The sequence below is a fragment of the Mus caroli genome, unplaced genomic scaffold (assembly GCF_978045245.1).
Source record: "Mus caroli unplaced genomic scaffold, Mus_caroli_1 scaffold_2, whole genome shotgun sequence".
Taxonomy (NCBI): domain Eukaryota; kingdom Metazoa; phylum Chordata; class Mammalia; order Rodentia; family Muridae; genus Mus; species Mus caroli.
The window spans coordinates 140,744,143-140,762,552 of record NW_028227257.1 but is presented as its reverse complement, the minus strand read 5'-3'; the positions used below and the strand labels follow the sequence as shown (position 1 = coordinate 140,762,552).

Here is an 18,410-nt window from a genome sequence, read left to right as displayed (position 1 = left end):
AAGGTTTGTAAAGAGCCATGCACAAAAGCTGGGCGTGGTGGTACATGCCTTTAGTCCCAGCAAACTGGAAGCAGAGGCAGGTGAATTTCTGAGCTTGAGGCCAACCTGGTCTACAAAGTGAGTTCCAGGAACACCAGGGCTATACAGAGAAACCCTGTCTCAAAAAACCAAAAAAAAAAAAAAAAAAAAAAGAGCCATGCACAAGATTATCTGTTTGGCAACAGGCTGAGCAAGGCTGATATTTACCTGGTTTGGTTTAACTTTTCTACTATGAGGAAGAGCTGGACTAACGTTATGACCAAGTTTCCTCTGCTCTCAGCAACCTCCCCACATTGAAGAAGTTTCTTCTGCCTAGCAACCAGAGGAAGCCCTTAGAGGATGAAAAATGTGTAGTGTCATCAGTTAAGATTTTTAGTTAAATCAAGCAGCTATGGGTAACTAACATTCACAAAGCCAACCCTAAGATTTTGCAACAAAGAAGTGTTTTGACTACATTGTGACTCAACTTATTGGGAGGCTAACAAGTTTTCTGAGGCTTATGGATTCATTCATATAAGACATGACTGACAAGGAATTGCTTGGGATGCCATTGGGTTGTAGGTTTAATTTCAAACTTAAAATTATGATTACTTCCTAGGATATTTTCTTGAGTTTCAGTAAAAGAGAACAGGCTTCTCATAACAATTTTTAAGAAGACAATGAAAGTTGACATTGTGGCCTCATCTTTATAGATTGCTTGGTTTGGAGTAATGTCAGGGTATCAGTTTCTATGCAGGGCAGACTGGGGTAGAGATGTATAGCATGGAGTATGGATCTGTAGCTTACTTCCAAGGATATTTAATTATCTTTAATTCTAACAAAGAGATGGTTAAGTTTGTGAGGTAATATGCTATTTTAACTGATTATGAATTCTGGGGTTGGTGATAAATTGTGACAAGGTAAATATGTAATTAGTACAAAATTTTTAATAAAGGTTAGTTCATGCAGACTTATTTCGTACTGAGACCGTGTCCAGGAATAAAGGTTGTTCTCATATAAACTTTGATAGAGAAAATTTATATTTTGTGACTAGATGGATAGTGGACAGGTAGAAAGATTTTCTTGATGGTACTTTTTCAAATTCTTTTATATAATCTTCATTTTTAACACAGAAAAGACATTTGTCACCATGTTATCAATTATGAGGCAATGGGTTGGGTGTAGAGAGCCCAGCAGTCACATTTTGAGTATTTGCCCTTTCTCTCTGTCTTCCTGGGCTTGAATTCAGAGTTCCTCATGAAGGCGTTCACTTGCATGGACAACCTTTGACTGAAGGTAAAAAGAGCCACCCATGGACTTACCCTTCACCTTAAAGAGTTGTTCATAACTCTTCTGGACCTCCTCAGGGCTCAGCTTGGAGATGTTGAGCATCTGCTGGGCTTCCTGGAAGCTGAGGCCAGAGAGATTGGATGCAGCTTCAGACTGGTATCCAACACGACCTTGAGCATCAGCAGCTGCCTGGCTTGCTGCAAACCCCTGCCTCAGGGCACTGGCAAAGATTCTGCACACCTATCACAATGATCTGGGCCAGGTACTTGGCCATGGCCGCTGCTCCACCTTAGAGGGATGGGTGCTGCTTCCTGACCCAGTGAGACCAACTCAAGAGTTGCAGGTGGGTCAGAGGTCAAGGGAGACTGGAGCCTTTTACATAATCTTTAGACAATGTGACATATATTTGGCATATTCTGAGCTCATCACTTTATTACTCATATTATATAATGCTATATATTATAACTTATATGTGTATGTATATAGGTCATATGTGTAAAGATGTATATCTGTTTCAGTCACTGTGTAGACATAATGTAAACATAGAATACTATACGTATTCTATAAATGCCACTTCATGAAGTAGGCATGATTGTGTAGGTTTTAGAAAGGAAACAGACTCAGGGAAATTATTACACATATATCATTCCAAGAGTATACATCTAAAACATAAAATATTTGTGTATCAGAATTCTTTTGAATTTCAGTCATATTGAGGTTGTCTTTATGCTTTGATTAAAGAAACAGATACAGAAACTTCCATAGTAGTAGTAGTAGATCTTTTACTCTGACCTATGTACTCAGTACACAGCACTTTGTTTTAAGTATTGCATATTTGGTAATTACTTGTAAAACATCATAGGATTTACAAAAAAACAAAATCTATAGCAAATAAAATCATTTATAATTTTAAAAATAAACATTAAACTTAATCTATTATACTAGTAAGTATAAAACAGAAAACAGAATTCATTGCGGATCCTCAAAATTCCAGATATAAAACGAGCAACATAGGACATGCAACATTTTTTTCATGGTACTGAAATAGTTGATTTCTCTATGTTATTTTTAATCAAGAAAGTAAACAATGTCATCAAAGCAAATAGTAGGTGTATGGTACTACTGACAATGTGTGTTTAGAACAATTCTATAAAGAGAATATGGGTATAATGAATGTGTGGGGATCAGAGATATTCCAGGCAGGCAGTTTTTCACTGGAGTTTGTGAACTCAAGCCTACACTATTTGTGACTGCATAGATGAGTAAGTGTACTGTGATACATTCGAACATTCTACACAAACACTATTTTTTCTCCGTTCCATGAAGCCTTTGAAGGTTAGCAAGCAGCACAGATTGTTAGGCTATATTGCTAGCACATATTCTATCTTTAATACAACAGACAAAATCTACCATCAAGTATTTGTCTTCCACTTTCTGTAAATTCTCTTTGGCCCTTCCTGTTAACTTTTCAATCCCATGTTATATAAAAAGAACACCATAATTCTTATGTAGTCAGAATAATTCTACCATGTTAGTAGCATGAATTATGTAGCTTTATACAGTTTTTATATTTTCTCTATTTTCTTGTCAAGTAATAGAAAGAGAGTAGGTAGTTACAAAAGACATCTTGAATGTGTCATTATCTTCTCCCTCTGCATCAGCTCCAAACAGATGCTGAGCTTTTCTGGGTCATTCTGGATCTTTTCTGGTCCTTTCAGCTACACCCATCTACTTCAATCCAAGAAGGATGGCATAATCCCCAGGTGATCTTTGTGCCCACTTATTCTGAATGTGATTTTAAGTCTCATTTGGTATGAGGTGCAAGAGGGAAGTGGTCTGAAGCTTTCAGTGTGCAACTGGTCCCTCAAATTAAGAAACTATGATTAAAGAGGTAATTACTGAGTGAAGACAGAGTTTCATTATATCAAATATGCAAATGTGTTGGATTTGACTAAAGATCATAATGTGAAGATTCAGGATGAAAAAAATGTTCATTTTACCATTTATCACAAGTCATCTCTGGGATGGGTAATTCTGCTGTAATCCAAAGACTAATGGAATAGTGTGTGTGTGTGTGTGTGTGTGTGTGTGTGTGTGTGTGTGTGTGTGTTTATAAGAGGAGATAGGGAATGGATAAGAAGAATGAATTGCCTTCATTATAGATATTGTGCATTGTCCAATGTCTTTTATAAGAAAAAGCAGCCGAAAGACTAGGTTATCCCATTTATGAATTATGTAATTGAGAACATTAGCAACTTTACTGGCATTTATATAATATCATATTAGATTTCAAGAAAAAATGATATAAGGTTGTTTTCTCTAGAAATGCCTTCAATGGATGCTCAGACAACATAGGAAAGATTCAATAATCCCATTTTCACAAAGCTTGAGGAATCTATTTTTATTTGTTAACAATGATTCTTTTTGTTTAAGTCTTGCTACAGTATGAATAGGAATAAAATAAAATGAGTCCATGAACAAAATATGGAAAAATGGCTAACCAGAGAATAGCTAGCATTGAGAATAATCAGTATGATCTGTTACTGCTGCTGATGCAGTCATGTTAGTAAGTGACTGAATGGAATAGAGGAAAATAATCTGTTATGTCATCTGTTATGTCTAGAGGCCATCTGATTGTTGGAGCATGTGCTTTAGTGTTGAGACACTAAGAATGAGGCTGAGACTCCAATAAAAGGAAGATACCTCAAAGAATAAATTTAAGAACAGATTTTTCACAAAAGTTAAAAGACATAAGATAATCAAAGTCTGATGATATGTGACAAATGATTCTACCTAGAAATAGCATTAAGCATGTGATAATATGAGCTGCAGAGATGGCTCAGCCTTTAGAGGCTAGGCTCAAAATCACAATATGAGTGTAATAATGACAAAAGAGGCAATGCCTTAGTTGATGGAATTCTGACCTCAAATTTAAGTAAAAGTAAAAAGTATTAAGATTTTACTATGGCTAGTTAATCTCCAAAACTTGAAAGTTTGGAGTTGGGGTTGAAAATATAAGAAGCTACACCTTGTGTCTGGGGGCAGGTAAGGAGCAGCTTGAGGCCACTCTGCTGTTCATGATTTATAACAAAAGATACAGTTATCATTGATAAATGGAATATATCTTCTCATATTTTTCTTTCTTTTCTATTATTTTATTTATTTACATTCAAGTCATTGCCCCCATCTCAATCCCCCTTCCCAGAGTTGCTCATCCAATTCTCCCCCCCCCCCTTGCCTCAGAGAGTGTGTGCCTTCCTCCCTTCAGACGTCCCCCTTCCCTAGAGCTTCAAGTCTCTCAAGGATTAAGCTCATCTTCTCCCCCATGAGGCCTGACTAGGCAGATTTTTTGTGCCAGGGTCTTCAGATGGCCTATGCTGGTGGCTTAGGCTCTGGGAGGTCCCTGGGGTCTAGGTAAGTTGAGACTATGGTATTATCTATGTGGTTGCTCTCCTTTTCAGATTCTTCAATCCTTCCCTTAACTCAACCATAGGGGTTCCCAACTATCCCAGAAGTCCCCCATACCCTCCAGTTCAATTGTTGGGCATAAGTATCCGCTTCTGTCTAAGTCAGCTGCTGGAAGGGCCTCTTAGAGGACAGCCATACCAGGGTCTTGTTTATAGGTACATCATACCATCTATAATACTGGCAGGCCTTTGTGCCCTCCCTTGAAATAGATCCCAAATTGGACAGCCTTTCATATTTTATAGTTGGTCAAAACACACTCATTAGATCATCACACAAATCAGAATCACCAGGAATTAAGCACTTGATAATGTGATACTATATAAGATAAAATATAAAATATTTATGAATGAAATATTTTATTATTCTGACAACTTTGCCATTAGGTGCTGTATTAATTTTGCTTTGTGGTCTCTTAAGCATTTTTTTTTTAATTTTTTTTTTACGTATTTTCCTCAATTACATTTCCAATGCTATCCCAGAAGTCCCCCATACCCTCCATCCCCACTCCCCTACCCACCCACTCCCACTTCTTGGCCCTGGCGTTCCCCTGTACTGGGGTATATAAAGTTTGCAAGTCCAATGGTCCTCTCTTTCCAGTGATGGCCGACTAGGCCATCTTTTGATACATATGCAGCTAGAGTCAAGAGCTCTGGGGTACTGGTTAGTTCATAATGTTGTTGCACCTACAGGGTTGCAGATCTCTTTAGCTCCTTGGATACTTTCTCTAGCTCCTCCATTGGGGGTCCTGTGATCCATCCAATAGCTGACTGTGAGCATCCACTTCTGTGTTGGCTAGGCCCCGGCCTAGTCTCACAAGAGACAGCTATTCAGCAAACTCTTGCTAGTGTATGCAATGGTGTCATCATTTGGAGGCTGATTATGGGATGGATCCTTGGATATGGCAGTAAGGTTAAATTGTCAATAGCTGACCCCTGCCATCTTCTGAGCCCAGAGGAGGCCGCTAAGGGCTCCAGAGAGCTCTCCACAATGCAGGACCTGGGGATCACCTCCGGATCATGGGTGAGTGGAACACAACATCAGCTCCAAAGAATCATGGAGGGTCTTGTGCCAGCAGGAACAGGGACAGAGGAACCCCGCCCGACCAGAGCCTGGGATCCATTCAGGTCTCAGCCAGCCCTGCCATCTTCTGTGTGAACTCAGCTAAGAGCATCTAGGACACCAGAGGACTACCCACACCGCAGGACACCTAGCATACCCAGGACCTCCTGATCACCTGAGAGCACTTGGGCAATAGAAGCAACAGACCTTCTTGGTCAGGGTCCCGCCAGGAGGCAGAGCTGAGACCCAGACCCCTAGAAATATTACTTGCCAGAAGAGAGTCAGCCTAAAGGGAGGGTTCTGACCCCAGAACTCAGGAGATGGATCAGAGCTCCAGACTAATGGACATCTGCCCTGCAAGAGGAGAGCTTGCATGCAGAGAGTGCTCTGACCCCTGGAACTCAGGTTAGAGTTGGACTCCTAGGAGTGCTGACAGAGGCTAACAGAATCACAAGATATCAAGTTCCAACCAGAGACAGCTTGAACATTAACACCAGAGATTTCTAGATGGCGAAAGGCAAACCTAAGAATCTTACTAACAAAAACCAAAAACACTGGGCATGGTCAGAACCAGTACACTCACCACAACCAGTCCTGGATACCCCAACATACTCGAAAAGCAAGACAAGGATTTGAAATCATATCTCATGATGGTGGTAGAAGGTTTTTGTTTTTGTTTTTGTTTTAGAGTTTATTTTATTTTATTTTATTTATACTTACTAGATTTTTCTTTATTTACATTTCCAATGCTATCCCAAAAGTCCCACACACACTCCTCCCAACTCCCCCCTCCCCCATTTCCACTTCTTGGCCCTGACTTTATCCCATACTGAGGCATATAAAGTTTGCAAGACCAAGGGGCCTATCTTTCCAAGGAAGGCCAACTAGGCCATCTTCTGACACATATGCAGCTAGAGACAGGAGCTCAGGGGGTGGGGGGTGGGGGAGGTACTGGATAGTTCATATTGTTGTTCCACCTATAGGGTTGCAGACCCCTTTAACTCCTTGGGTACTTTCTCTAGCTCCTCCATTGGGGGCCCTGTGATCCATCCACTAGTTGTCTGTGAGCATCCACTTCTTTGTTTGCTAGGCCCAGGCATAGCCTCACAAGAGACAGCTATATCACAGTCCTTTCAGCAAAATCTTGCTAGTGTATGCAATGGTGTAAGCTTTTGGAGGCTGATAATGGGATGGATCCCTGGGTATGGCAGTCTCTAGATGGTCCGTCCTTTCATCTCAGCTCCAAACTTTGTCTCAGCTCCAAACTTTGTCTCTGTAGCTCCTTCCATGGGTGTTTTATTTCCAATTCTAAGAAGGGACAAAGTCGTTCTTCTTGAGTTTCATGTGTTTTGCAAATTGTATCTTGTATCTTGGGTATTCTAAGTTTCTGGGCTAATATCCACTTATGAGTACATATTGTGTGAGTTCCTTTGGGATTGAGTTACTGTAAGGAGCCGCCCTCACATTCGCCATTACAAGATGGCGTTGATGGCACTGGCACCCATGTAATCAAACCATCTGTGCATGCGCCGGGGTAGTTTCCCACCCCATGTGCTCTGCCTTCCCTGTGACGACAACTCCTGCCGATGGGCTGCAGCCAATCAGGGAGCGACACGTCCTAGGCGGAGGACAGTCCTCCATAAAAGGGACGGGTTTCCACCATTCTCTCTCTCTCTCTCTCTCTCTCTCTCTCTCTCTCTCTCTCTCTCTCTCTCTCTCTCTCTGGCTCTCTTCTCCACTGGCTCCTGAAGGGGTAAGCAATAAAGCTTGTGCCGCAGAAGATTCCGGTTGCCCTGAGCATGTTCTTACCAGGGGGAACAAAAGCGTGGGCAATAAGTTACCTCACTCAAGATGATGCCCTCCAGGTCCATCCATTTGCCTAGGAATTTCATAAATTCATTCTTTTTAATAGCTGAGTAGTACTTCATTGTGTAAATGTACCACATTTTCTGTATCCATTCCTCTGTTGAGGGGCATCTGGATTCTTTCCAGCTTCTGGCTATTATAAATAAGGCTGTTATGAACATAGTGGAGCATGTGTCCTTCTTACCAGTTGGAACATCTTCTAGATATATGCCCAGGAGACGTATTATGGGATTCTCCAGTAGGACTATGTCCAAATATCTGAGGAACCACCAGATTGATTTCCAGAGTGGTTGTAGAAGCTTGTAATCCCACCAACAATGGAGGGGTGTTCCTCTTTTTCCACATCCTTGCCAGCATCTGCTATCACCTGAATTTTTTATCTTAGCCATTCTGACTGGTGTGAGGTGCAATCTCAGGGTTGTTTTGATTTGCATTTCCCTGATGATTTAGGATGCTGCACATTTTTTTCAGGTACTTTTCAGCCATTCAGTATTCCTCAGGTGAGAATTCTTTGTTTACCTTTGAACCCCATTTTAATGGGTTATTTGTTATTCTGGAGTCCACCTTCTTGAGTTCTTTATATATATAGGATATCAGGCTCCAATCTGATTTAGGATAGGTAAAAATCCTTTCCCAATCTGTTGGTGACCTTTTTGTCTTATGGATGGTGTCTTTTGTCTTACAGAAGCTTTTCAATTTTATGAGGTCCTATTTGTCATTTCTCAGTCTTACAGCACAAGCCATTTCTGTTCTATTCAGGAAAATTTTCCCTGTGCCCATATCTTCCAGGCTTTTCCCCACTTTCTCCTCTATAAGTTTCATTGTCTCTGGTTTTATGTGGAGTCCCTTGATCCACTTAGATTTTACATTAGTACAAGGAGATAGGGATGGATCAATTTGCATTCTTCTATATGATAAAAGCCAGTTGTGCGAGCACCATTTGTTGAAAATGCTATCTTTTTTTCCTTGATGGTTTTAGCTCCCTTGTCAAAGATCAAGGGACCATAGGAGTGTGGGTTCATTTCTGAGTCTTCAATTCTATACCATTGGTCTACTTGTCTGTCACTATACCAGTACCATGCAGTTTTTATCACATTTGCTCTGTGATCACAACAGCTTGAGATCAGGAATGGTGTTTCAAACAGAGGTTCTTTTATCATTGAGAAGAGTTTTTGCTATCCTAGGTTGTTTGTTATTCCAGATGAATTTGTAAATTGCCCTTTCTAATTCCTTGAAGAATTGAGTTGGAATTTTGATGGGGATTGCATTGAATCTGTAGATTGCTTTTGGCATGATAGCCATTTTTAATATAATGATCCTGCCCATCCATAAGCATGGGAGATCTTTCCATCTTCTTATCTCTTCTTTAATTTCTTTCTTCAGAGTCTTATTAGTATCATACATATCATTCACTTCCTTAGTTAGAGTCACACAAAGGAATTTTCTATTACTTGTGACTATTGTAAAGGGGGTTGTTTCCCTAATTTCTTTCTCAGCCTGATTATCCTTTGTGTAGAGAAAGGGCATTGACTTGTTTGAGTTAATTTTATATCTAGCTACTTCACTGAAGCTATTTATCAGGTTTAGGAGTTCTCTGGTGGAATTTTTAGGGTCCCTTATATATACTATCATATCATCTGCAAAAAGTGATATTTTGACTTCTTCCTTTTTAATTTGTATCCCCTTGATCTCCTTTTGTTGTCAAAGTGCTCTGGCTAGGACTACAAGTACAATGTTGAATAGGTAGGGAGAAAGTGGGCAGCCATGTCTATTCCCTGATTTTAATGGGATTGATTCCAGCTTCTCACCATTTACTTTGATGTTGGCTACTGGTTTGCTGTAGATTGCTTTTATCATGTTTAGGTATGGGTCTCTAATTCCTGATCTTTCCAAGACTTTGACCATGAATGGGGATTGGATTTTGTTGAATGGTTTCTCCAAATCTAAGGAGATGATCATGTGGTTTTTGTCTTTGATTTTGCTTATATAGTGGATTACATTGATGGATTCCCATATATTGAATCATCCCTGAATCCCTGGAATGAAACCTATTTGGTCAGGATGGATGATTGTTTTGATGTGTTCTTGGATTCGGTTAGCGAGAATTTTATTGAGTATTTTTGCATCGATATTCATAAGGGAAATTGGTCTGAAGTTCTCTATCTTGTTGGGTCTTTCTGTGGTTTAGGTATCAGAGTAATTGTGGCTTCATAGAATGAATTGGGTAAAGTACCTTCTGCTTCTATATTGTGGAATAGCTTGTGAAGAACTGGAATTAGATCTTCTTTGAAGATTTGATGGAACTGTGCACTAAACCCATCAGGTCCTGGGCTTTTTTTGGTTGGGAGACTATGAATGACTGCTGCTATTTCTTTAGGGGATATAGGACTGTTTAGTTCATTAATGTTATCCTGATTTAACTTTGTTACCTGGTATCTGTCTAGAAATTTGTACATTTCATCCAGGTTTTCCAGTTTTGTTGAGTATAGCCTTTTGTAGAAGAATCTGATAGTGTTTGGGGTTTCTGCAGGATCTGTTGTTATGTCTCCCTTTTCATTTCTGATTTTGTTAATTAGGATGCTGTCCCTGTGACCTCTAGTGAGTCTGGCTAAGGGTTTATCTATGTTGTTGATTTTCTCAAAGAACCAGCTACTCGTTTGGTTGATTCTTTGAATAGTTCTTATTGTTTCCACTTGGTTGATTTTGCCCCTGAGTTTGATCATTTTCTGCTGTCTACTCCTCTTAGGTGAATTTGCTTCCTTTTGTTCTAGAGCTTTTAAGTGTGTTGTCAATTCGCTAGTGTGTGCTCTCTCTAGTTTCTTTTTGGAGGCACTTGGATCTATGAGTTTTCCTCTTAGAAATGCTTTCATTTTGTCCCATAAATTTGGGTATGTTGTGGCTTCGTTTTCATTAAAATCAAAAAAGTCTTTAATTTCTTTCTTTATTACTTCTTTGACCAAGGTATCATTAAGCAGAGTTTTGTTCAGTTTACAGGTGAATGTTGGCTTTCTATTATTTATGTTGATATTGAAGATCAGCCTTATTCCAAGGTTATCTGATAGGATGCATGGGAAAATTTCAATATTTTTGTATATGTTGAGGCCTGTTTTGTGACCAATTATATGGTCAATTTTGGAGAAAGTACCATCAGGTGCTGAGAAGAAGGTATATCCTTTTGTTTTAGGATAAAATGTTCTGTAGACATCGGTTAAATCCATTTGTTTCATAGCTTTTGTTAGTTCACTGTGTCCCTGTTTAATTTCTGTTTCCATGATCTGTCCATTGATGAAAGTAGTGTGTTTAAGTCTCCCACTATTATTGTGTGAGGTGCAATGTGTGCTTTGAGCTTTACTCAAGTTTCTTTAATGAATGTGGCTGCCCTTGCATTTGGAGCATAGATATTCAGAATTGAGAGTTCCTCCTGTTAGATTTTAACTTTGGTGATTATGAAGTGTCCCCCCTTTTCTTTTTGATAACTTTGGGTTGGAAGTAGATTTTTTTTAGATATTAGAATGGCTATTCCAGCTTGTTTCTTCAGACCATTTGCTTGGAAAATTGTTTTCCAGCCTTTCATTCTGAAGAAGTGTCTATCTTTTTCCTGAGATGGGTTTCCTGTAAGCAGCAAAATGTTGGGTCCTGGGAGACTAGCTCTCTCCTGAGCTTCAGTGGTTAGAGTACTCTCTGCAGGCAAGTTCTCCTCTTGCAGGGAAGGTACACAGATATCTGGCATTCGGACCTGCCTCCTGGAAAAGATGAAGGCCTGAAATAGGCCCTGTCCCAGGAGATGTTAGCTTGTTTAGTCCACACTCTCTGGTGCTCCCACAAAGTCCTCTTGGTTGGGACGGAGACCTCTCCTTTGGCAGGAAAGGCGCCCGGATTTCTGGAGCCCGAAATGGGGTCTGCCTCAGAAGCTGTGTCACTTCTGCCTGTCCCAGAAGCTATTAGCTTCTGTAGTCCACACTCTCACCTGTGCAGACTAGTCTCGCAGGGATGGTAGAAGATTTTAAGAAGGGCATTAATAACACACTTAAAGAAATACAGGAGGATACTGCTAAACAAGTAGAAGCCCTTAAAGAGGAAACACAAAATCCCTCAAGTAATTACAGGAGAACACTGCTAAACAGGAAGAAGTCCTTAAAGAACTACAGGCAAACACGGCTAAACAGGTAGAAGAAACAAACAAACAAAAAAAATCCCTTAAAGAATTACAGGAAAACACAAGCAAACAGGAGATGGAATTGAAAAAAACCATCCATGAACTAAAAATGGAAGTAGAAACAGTAAAGAAATCCCAAAGGGAGACAATTCTGGAGAGAGAAACCCTAGGAAAGAAATCTGGAACCATAGATGCCAGCAACAACAACAGAATACAAGAGATGGAAGAGAGAATCTCAGGTGCAGAAGATTCCATAGGGGACATGGACACAATAATCAAAGAAAATGCAAAATGCAAAATGATCCTAACTCAAAACATCCAGGAAATCCAGGACACAATGAGAAGAAAAAAAAAAAAAAAAAAAAAACCTATGGATAATAGGAGTATATGAGAACGAAGATTTTCAACTTGAAGGGCCAGCAAATATCTTCAACAAAATTATAGAAGAAAACTCCCCAAACCTAAAGAAAGAGATACCCATGAACATACAAGAAGCCTATAGAACTCCAAATAGACTGGACCAGAAAAGAAATTCCTCCCGACACATAATAATCAGAACAACAAATGCACTAAATAAAGATAGAATATTAAAAGCAGTAAGGAAATATGGTCAAATAACATATAAAGGCAGGCCTATTAGAATTATACCAGAGTTCTCACCAAAGACCATGAAAGTCAGAAGGTCCTGGACAGATGTTATACAGACACTAAGAGAACACAAATGCCATCCCAGGCTACTATACCCAGCAAAACTCTCAATTACCATAGATGGAGAAACCAAAGCATTCCATGACAAAAACAAAATCACATAATATATTTCCACAAATCTGGCCCTTCAAATGATAATAAAAGGAAAACACCAACACAAAGATGGAAAGCACACCGTAGAAAAAGCAAGAAAGTAATTTTTTAACAAAACTACAAGAAGACAGCCACAAGAACAGATTTCCAACTTTAACAACAAAAATGACAGGAAGCAACAATTACTTTTCTTTGACTTCTCTTAACATAAATGGACTCAATTCCCTAATAAAAAGACATACACTAACAGATTGACTACACAAACAGGTCCCAGAATTTTGATGCTTACCGGAAACCACATCAATGATAAAGACAGACACTACCTTAGAGTGAAAGTATGGAAAACAATTTTCCAAGCAAATGGTCCAAGGAAACAAACTGGAGTAACCATTCTAATATTGAATAAAATTGACTTCCAACCAAAGTTATCAAAAAAGACAAGGAGGGAAAATTTATACTCATCAAAGGTAAAATCTACCAAGTTGAACTCTCAATTCTAAATATCGATGCTCCAAATTCAAGGGCAGCCACATTCATTAAAGAAACTTTAGTAAAGCTCAAAGCACACATTGCACCTCACACAATAATAGTGGGAGACTTCAACATACCACTCTCACCAATGGACAGATCCTGGAGACAGAAATTAAATAGAGACACATGGACACTAACTGAAGTTATGAAACAAATGGATTTAACAGATATCTACAGAACATTTTATCCTAAAACAAAAGTATATGCCTTCTTCTCAGCACCTCATGGTACCTTCTCCAAAATTGACCATATAATTGGTCACAAAACAGGCCTCAACATATACAAAAATATTGAAATTATTCCATACATCCTATCAGATCACTACAGACTAAGGCTGATCTTCAATAACAGCATATATAATAACAAGCTAACATTCACTTGGAAACTGAACAACATTCTGTTCAATGATACCTTGGTTAAGGAAGGAATAAAGAAAAAAATTACAGACTTTTAGAGTTTAGTGAAAATGAAGGCACAACATAACCAAACTTATGGGACACAATGAAAGCATTTCTAAGAGGAAAACTCATCGCTCTGAGTGCCTCCAAAAAGAAAGTAGAGACACACACTAGCAACTTGACAACACACCTAGAATCTCTAGAACAAAAGGAAGCAAATTCACCCAAGAGGAGTAGATGGTAGGAAATAAACTTAGGGCTGAAATCAACCAAGTGGAAATAAAAAGAACTATTCAAAGAATAAACCAAACCAGGAGCTGGTACTTTGAGAAAATCAACAAGATAGATAAACTCTTAGCCAGACTCACTAGAGAACACAGGGACAGTATCCTAATTAACAAAATCAGAAATGAGAAAGGAGACATAACAACAGATCCTGAGGAAATCCAAAACACCATCAGATCCTACTACAAAAAGCGATACTCAACAAAACTGGAAAACCTGGATGAAATGGATAACTTTCTAGACAGATACCAAATACCAATGTTAAATAAGGATTAGATTAAATATCTTAACAGTCCCATTTCGTCTAAAGAAATAGAAGCAGTTATTAATAGTCTCCCAACCGAAAAAAAAAAAAAAAAGCTCAGGACCAAATGGGTTTAGTGCAGAGTTCTATCAACCTTCAAAGAAGACATAATTCCACCACTCCCCAAATTAGTCCACAAAATAGAAACAGAAGGTACTCTACACAATTCATTCTATGAAGCAACAATTACTCTGATCCCTAAACCACACAAAGATCCAACAAAGAAAGAAAACTTTAGACCAATTTCCCTTATGAATATCGATACAAAAATACTCAATAAAATTCTCGCAAACCGAATCGAAGAGCACATCAAAACAATAATCCATCATGACCATGTAGGCTTCATCCCAGGGATGCAGGGATGGTTTAATATATGGAAATCCATCAACGTTATCCACTATACAAACAAAGTCAAAGACAAAAAAAAACACATGATCATCTCGTTAGATGCTGAGAAAGCATTTGATAAAAGTCCAACACCCCTTCATGATAAAAGTCATGGAAAGATCAGGAATTCAAGACCCATACCTAAACATAATAAAAGCAGTATACAGCAAAACAGTAGCCAACATCAAAGTAAATGGAGTGAAGCTGGAAGCAATCCCATTAAAATCAGGGACTATACAAGGCTGCCCACTTTCTCCCTACCTATTCAATGTAGTACTTGAAGTCCTACCCAGAGCAATTCGACAACAAAAGGAGATCAAGGGGATACAAATTGGAAAGGAAAAAGTCAAAATATCACTTTTTGCAGATGATATGATAGTATATATAAGGGACCCTAAAAATTCCACCAGAGAACTCCTAAACCTGATAAACAGCTTCAGTGCAGTAGGTGGATATAAAATTAACTCAAACAAATCAGTAGCTGCTCTCTACACAAAGGATAAACAGGCTGAGAAAGAAATTAGGGAAACAACACCCTTCACAATAGTCACAAATAATATAAAATTTCTTGACATGATTCTAACTAAGGAAGTGAAAGGTCTGTATGGTATAAGACCTTCAAGTCTCTGAAGAAAGAAATTAAAGAAGATCTCAAACGATGGAAAGATCTCCCATGTTCATGGATTGGCAGGATTAATATAGTCAAAATGACTATCCTGCCAGAAGCAATCTATAGATTCAATGCAATCCCCATCAAAATTCTAACTCAATTCTTCACTGAGTTAGAAAGGGCAATTTGCGAATTCATCTGGAATAACAAACAACCTAGGATAGCAAAAACTATTCTCAACAATAAAAGAACCTCTTATGGAATTAATGCCTGAACTCAAGCTGTACTACAGAGCAATTGTGATAAAAACTGCATGGTACTGGTACATCGACAGACAGGTAGATCACTGTAATAGAACTGAAGACCCAGAAATGAACCCACACACCTATGGTCACTTGATCTTTGACAAGGGAGCTAAAACCATCCAGTGGAAAATGACAGCATTTTTAACAAATGGTGCTTGCACAACTGGCGACTAGGGCCTAGAAGTGGGAGTGAGTGGGTAGGGGAGTAGGGCACGGGAAGGGTATAGGGGACTTTTGGAATAGCATTTGAAATGTAAATGAAGAAAATATCTAATAAAAAATTTTAAATGTCAATAGCTGAAAGATTAAAAAAAAAACTACAGATTTATTCTATGTCTTCCAAGCTTTAAAGAGAATGATCTAAGTTTTCTGAATTAATTTTTACTGTATGCCTGGGGACATACTCTAAAAAAAAGAAAAATAACAACCTGTGTCACTTTGCTCCAATAGGTCTCCAGGAGGTCTCTCAGAGTCATCAGCACCATGAAGACTTGTGAACTTGTTAAAGACATATTCTCTTATTCACAACTACTGAATCAGGGAACTGAGGAGGAAGACCAAGATGTCTGTGATTAAACCAGTCATCTGTTCTGACATAATCTAAATTTTGACAAGTAATGTTTTCCTTCTGCATCCTCATGGAATGAATAGACCACATTAATATCTGGAAATCTCTTTTTGTGTTTGTGAGCAGGATTTGCATATATTGCACATGATGGTAACAGCACATTTCCACTTGTAATATTAAATCTTAACTTTTATTAATTTTTTGTGAAAACATTATTTGAAAAATGGTCCCTCAGTTTTTAAAGATCCAGTAAAGATATCCTATAACCCCCAAAAATGTATCCAACCAGGGGCCAGGTCTTAGAGAGTCACAAGTTGACTACATCTTTTGCAACTCTCACATGCTTTTCTCATTCTTTGACCTCTATTTTCAAGTTATTTTTCCTTTCAAGGCTACAATGGCTCAGATATGTTTCTAAGTTGCTTTCTGCTTCCAGTAAAGGTGCATTCAAGACTGTAGTTTATTTCAGCCAGGAGCCTTAGGAAATCTTAGCAAAGAAAGGTCACGGCATCATTACTGACTATCAGATATTGGCGAGCTGATAAGAAAGTTTAGGCACTAACTTGATAAGCACTGATATTACTGGCAAACACTCTTCAGCAGATAGCTGTGGACAAATTTATTCTGTGAAATAACTTCACTGAAATAATGTTTGACAGGTTCTGACCTGAATGACCATTTTTTTTTAAGGGCAAAACTGTGCCTGGAAAATGGCAAACAAATAATGTAAGTTTAATAAATCAATTTATGAGCAGATTCAAGAATCAGTCTGATTACATTCTGGAGGAAAAGGCTTACATATGGTATCACATGATAGATAGTAAATTGCTATGGAGAAATATTTAATATTTTGAATAGAAAGCAAATTGAATAAATTATTGTTAAAAGTAATTTTGATAATCTGTACTAAATTTTATTTTTGTTGATAATAACCAAGAAAACAGTTTTAGCAAATATTATATTTATTTACAGATGCAGGTTTAGAGAACTAATTTGATTTTGAGAACTTTATATCCTATAGTCTAGGATATCTATTCATTTTTTTCAATTTAATTTATTTTCATTAATCATTTTATTTCTTTACATTTCAAATGATATCCCCCTTCCCACAGACCCCCTAATCCCAACCCCGATCTCCCCCCTCCCCTTTGTCTGTATGAGGGTATTTCTCCACACATTCACCCATTCCTGCCTTACCTCCTAACTTCCCCCTATACTGGGTCATCATGCCTCCACAGGACCAAGGGCCTCCCATTGATGTCAGATAAGGCCATCCTCTGATACATATATACCTTGAGCCATGGATCCCTCCACGTATACTCTTCGGTTGGTGGTTTAGTCCCTGAGACTCTGGGTAGTCCAGTTAGTTGATATAGTTTTTCCTATGGGGTTTCAATCCCCTTCAGATCCTTCAGTCCTTACCCTAGCTCTAACTTTGGAGTCCCTGGGCTCAGTCTGATGGTTGGGTGTGAGTATCTGCATCTGTATTGGTCAGGTTCTGATGGAACTTCTAAGGGGCCAGCAATACCATGCTCCTGTCTGCAAGCACTTTCTGGCATCAACAGTAGTCTGTGGATTTGGTGTCTGCAGATGGGGTAGATCCCTAGGTAAGGCAGTCTCTGGATGACCTTTTCTTCACTCTCTGTTCCATTTTTTATCCCTGACTTTCTTTTGGACAGAACCATTTTTGGGTTAAAAATTTTGAGATGTGTGAGTGGCCCATCCCTCAACTGGGTGGGTGTCTTGCCTATTTTCTAGAGATGGTCTCTACAGCTTCTGTCTCCTCTTTGTTGGGTATTTCAGCTAAAGTCATCTCTGTTGGGTCCTAGGAGCCTCTCTCTTCCTGGCATCTGGGACTTTCTAGTAGCTATACCCAGTTCCCCATCCCCCAATGTTACATATTTCTATTCAATTTCCTGATCTTCTGTACTTTTCTCCTGTCCCTTCCAATACCTAATCTTGCCACTCTTTTTCCCTCTCCCTCCTCTCTCCTTTCACATCCCTCCCTCCCCCTATCTCCTGTGATTATTTTGCTCCCCATTATATGTAGGATTGAAGCATGTATATCTTGGTCTTCCTTCTTCTTAAGCTACATATGGTTTGTGGGTTGTATTGTGGGTATATGAAAGCTGAACAGCTCTCTATTCAATGATAACTTGGTCAGGGGGAAATAAAGAAATTAATGACTTTTTAGGATTTAATAAAACTGAAGGCAGGACATACCCAGATTTATGGGACACAATAAAAGAAATACTAAGAGGATAACTCATACCTCTGAGTGCCTCCATAAAGAAGTTAGAGAGATCAAACACTAGCAGCACATCTGAAAACTCTAGAAAAAAAGAAGCAAATATATCAAAGAGG

General features: G+C 38.8%; 1 pseudogene; it reads right to left on the bottom strand.

The window, feature by feature from the left end:
• Nucleotides 1–1,215: 1,215 nt before the first annotated feature.
• Nucleotides 1,216–1,582, bottom strand: LOC110305865 (mitochondrial import inner membrane translocase subunit TIM16 pseudogene; annotated as a pseudogene).
• Nucleotides 1,583–18,410: the final 16,828 nt, after the last annotated feature.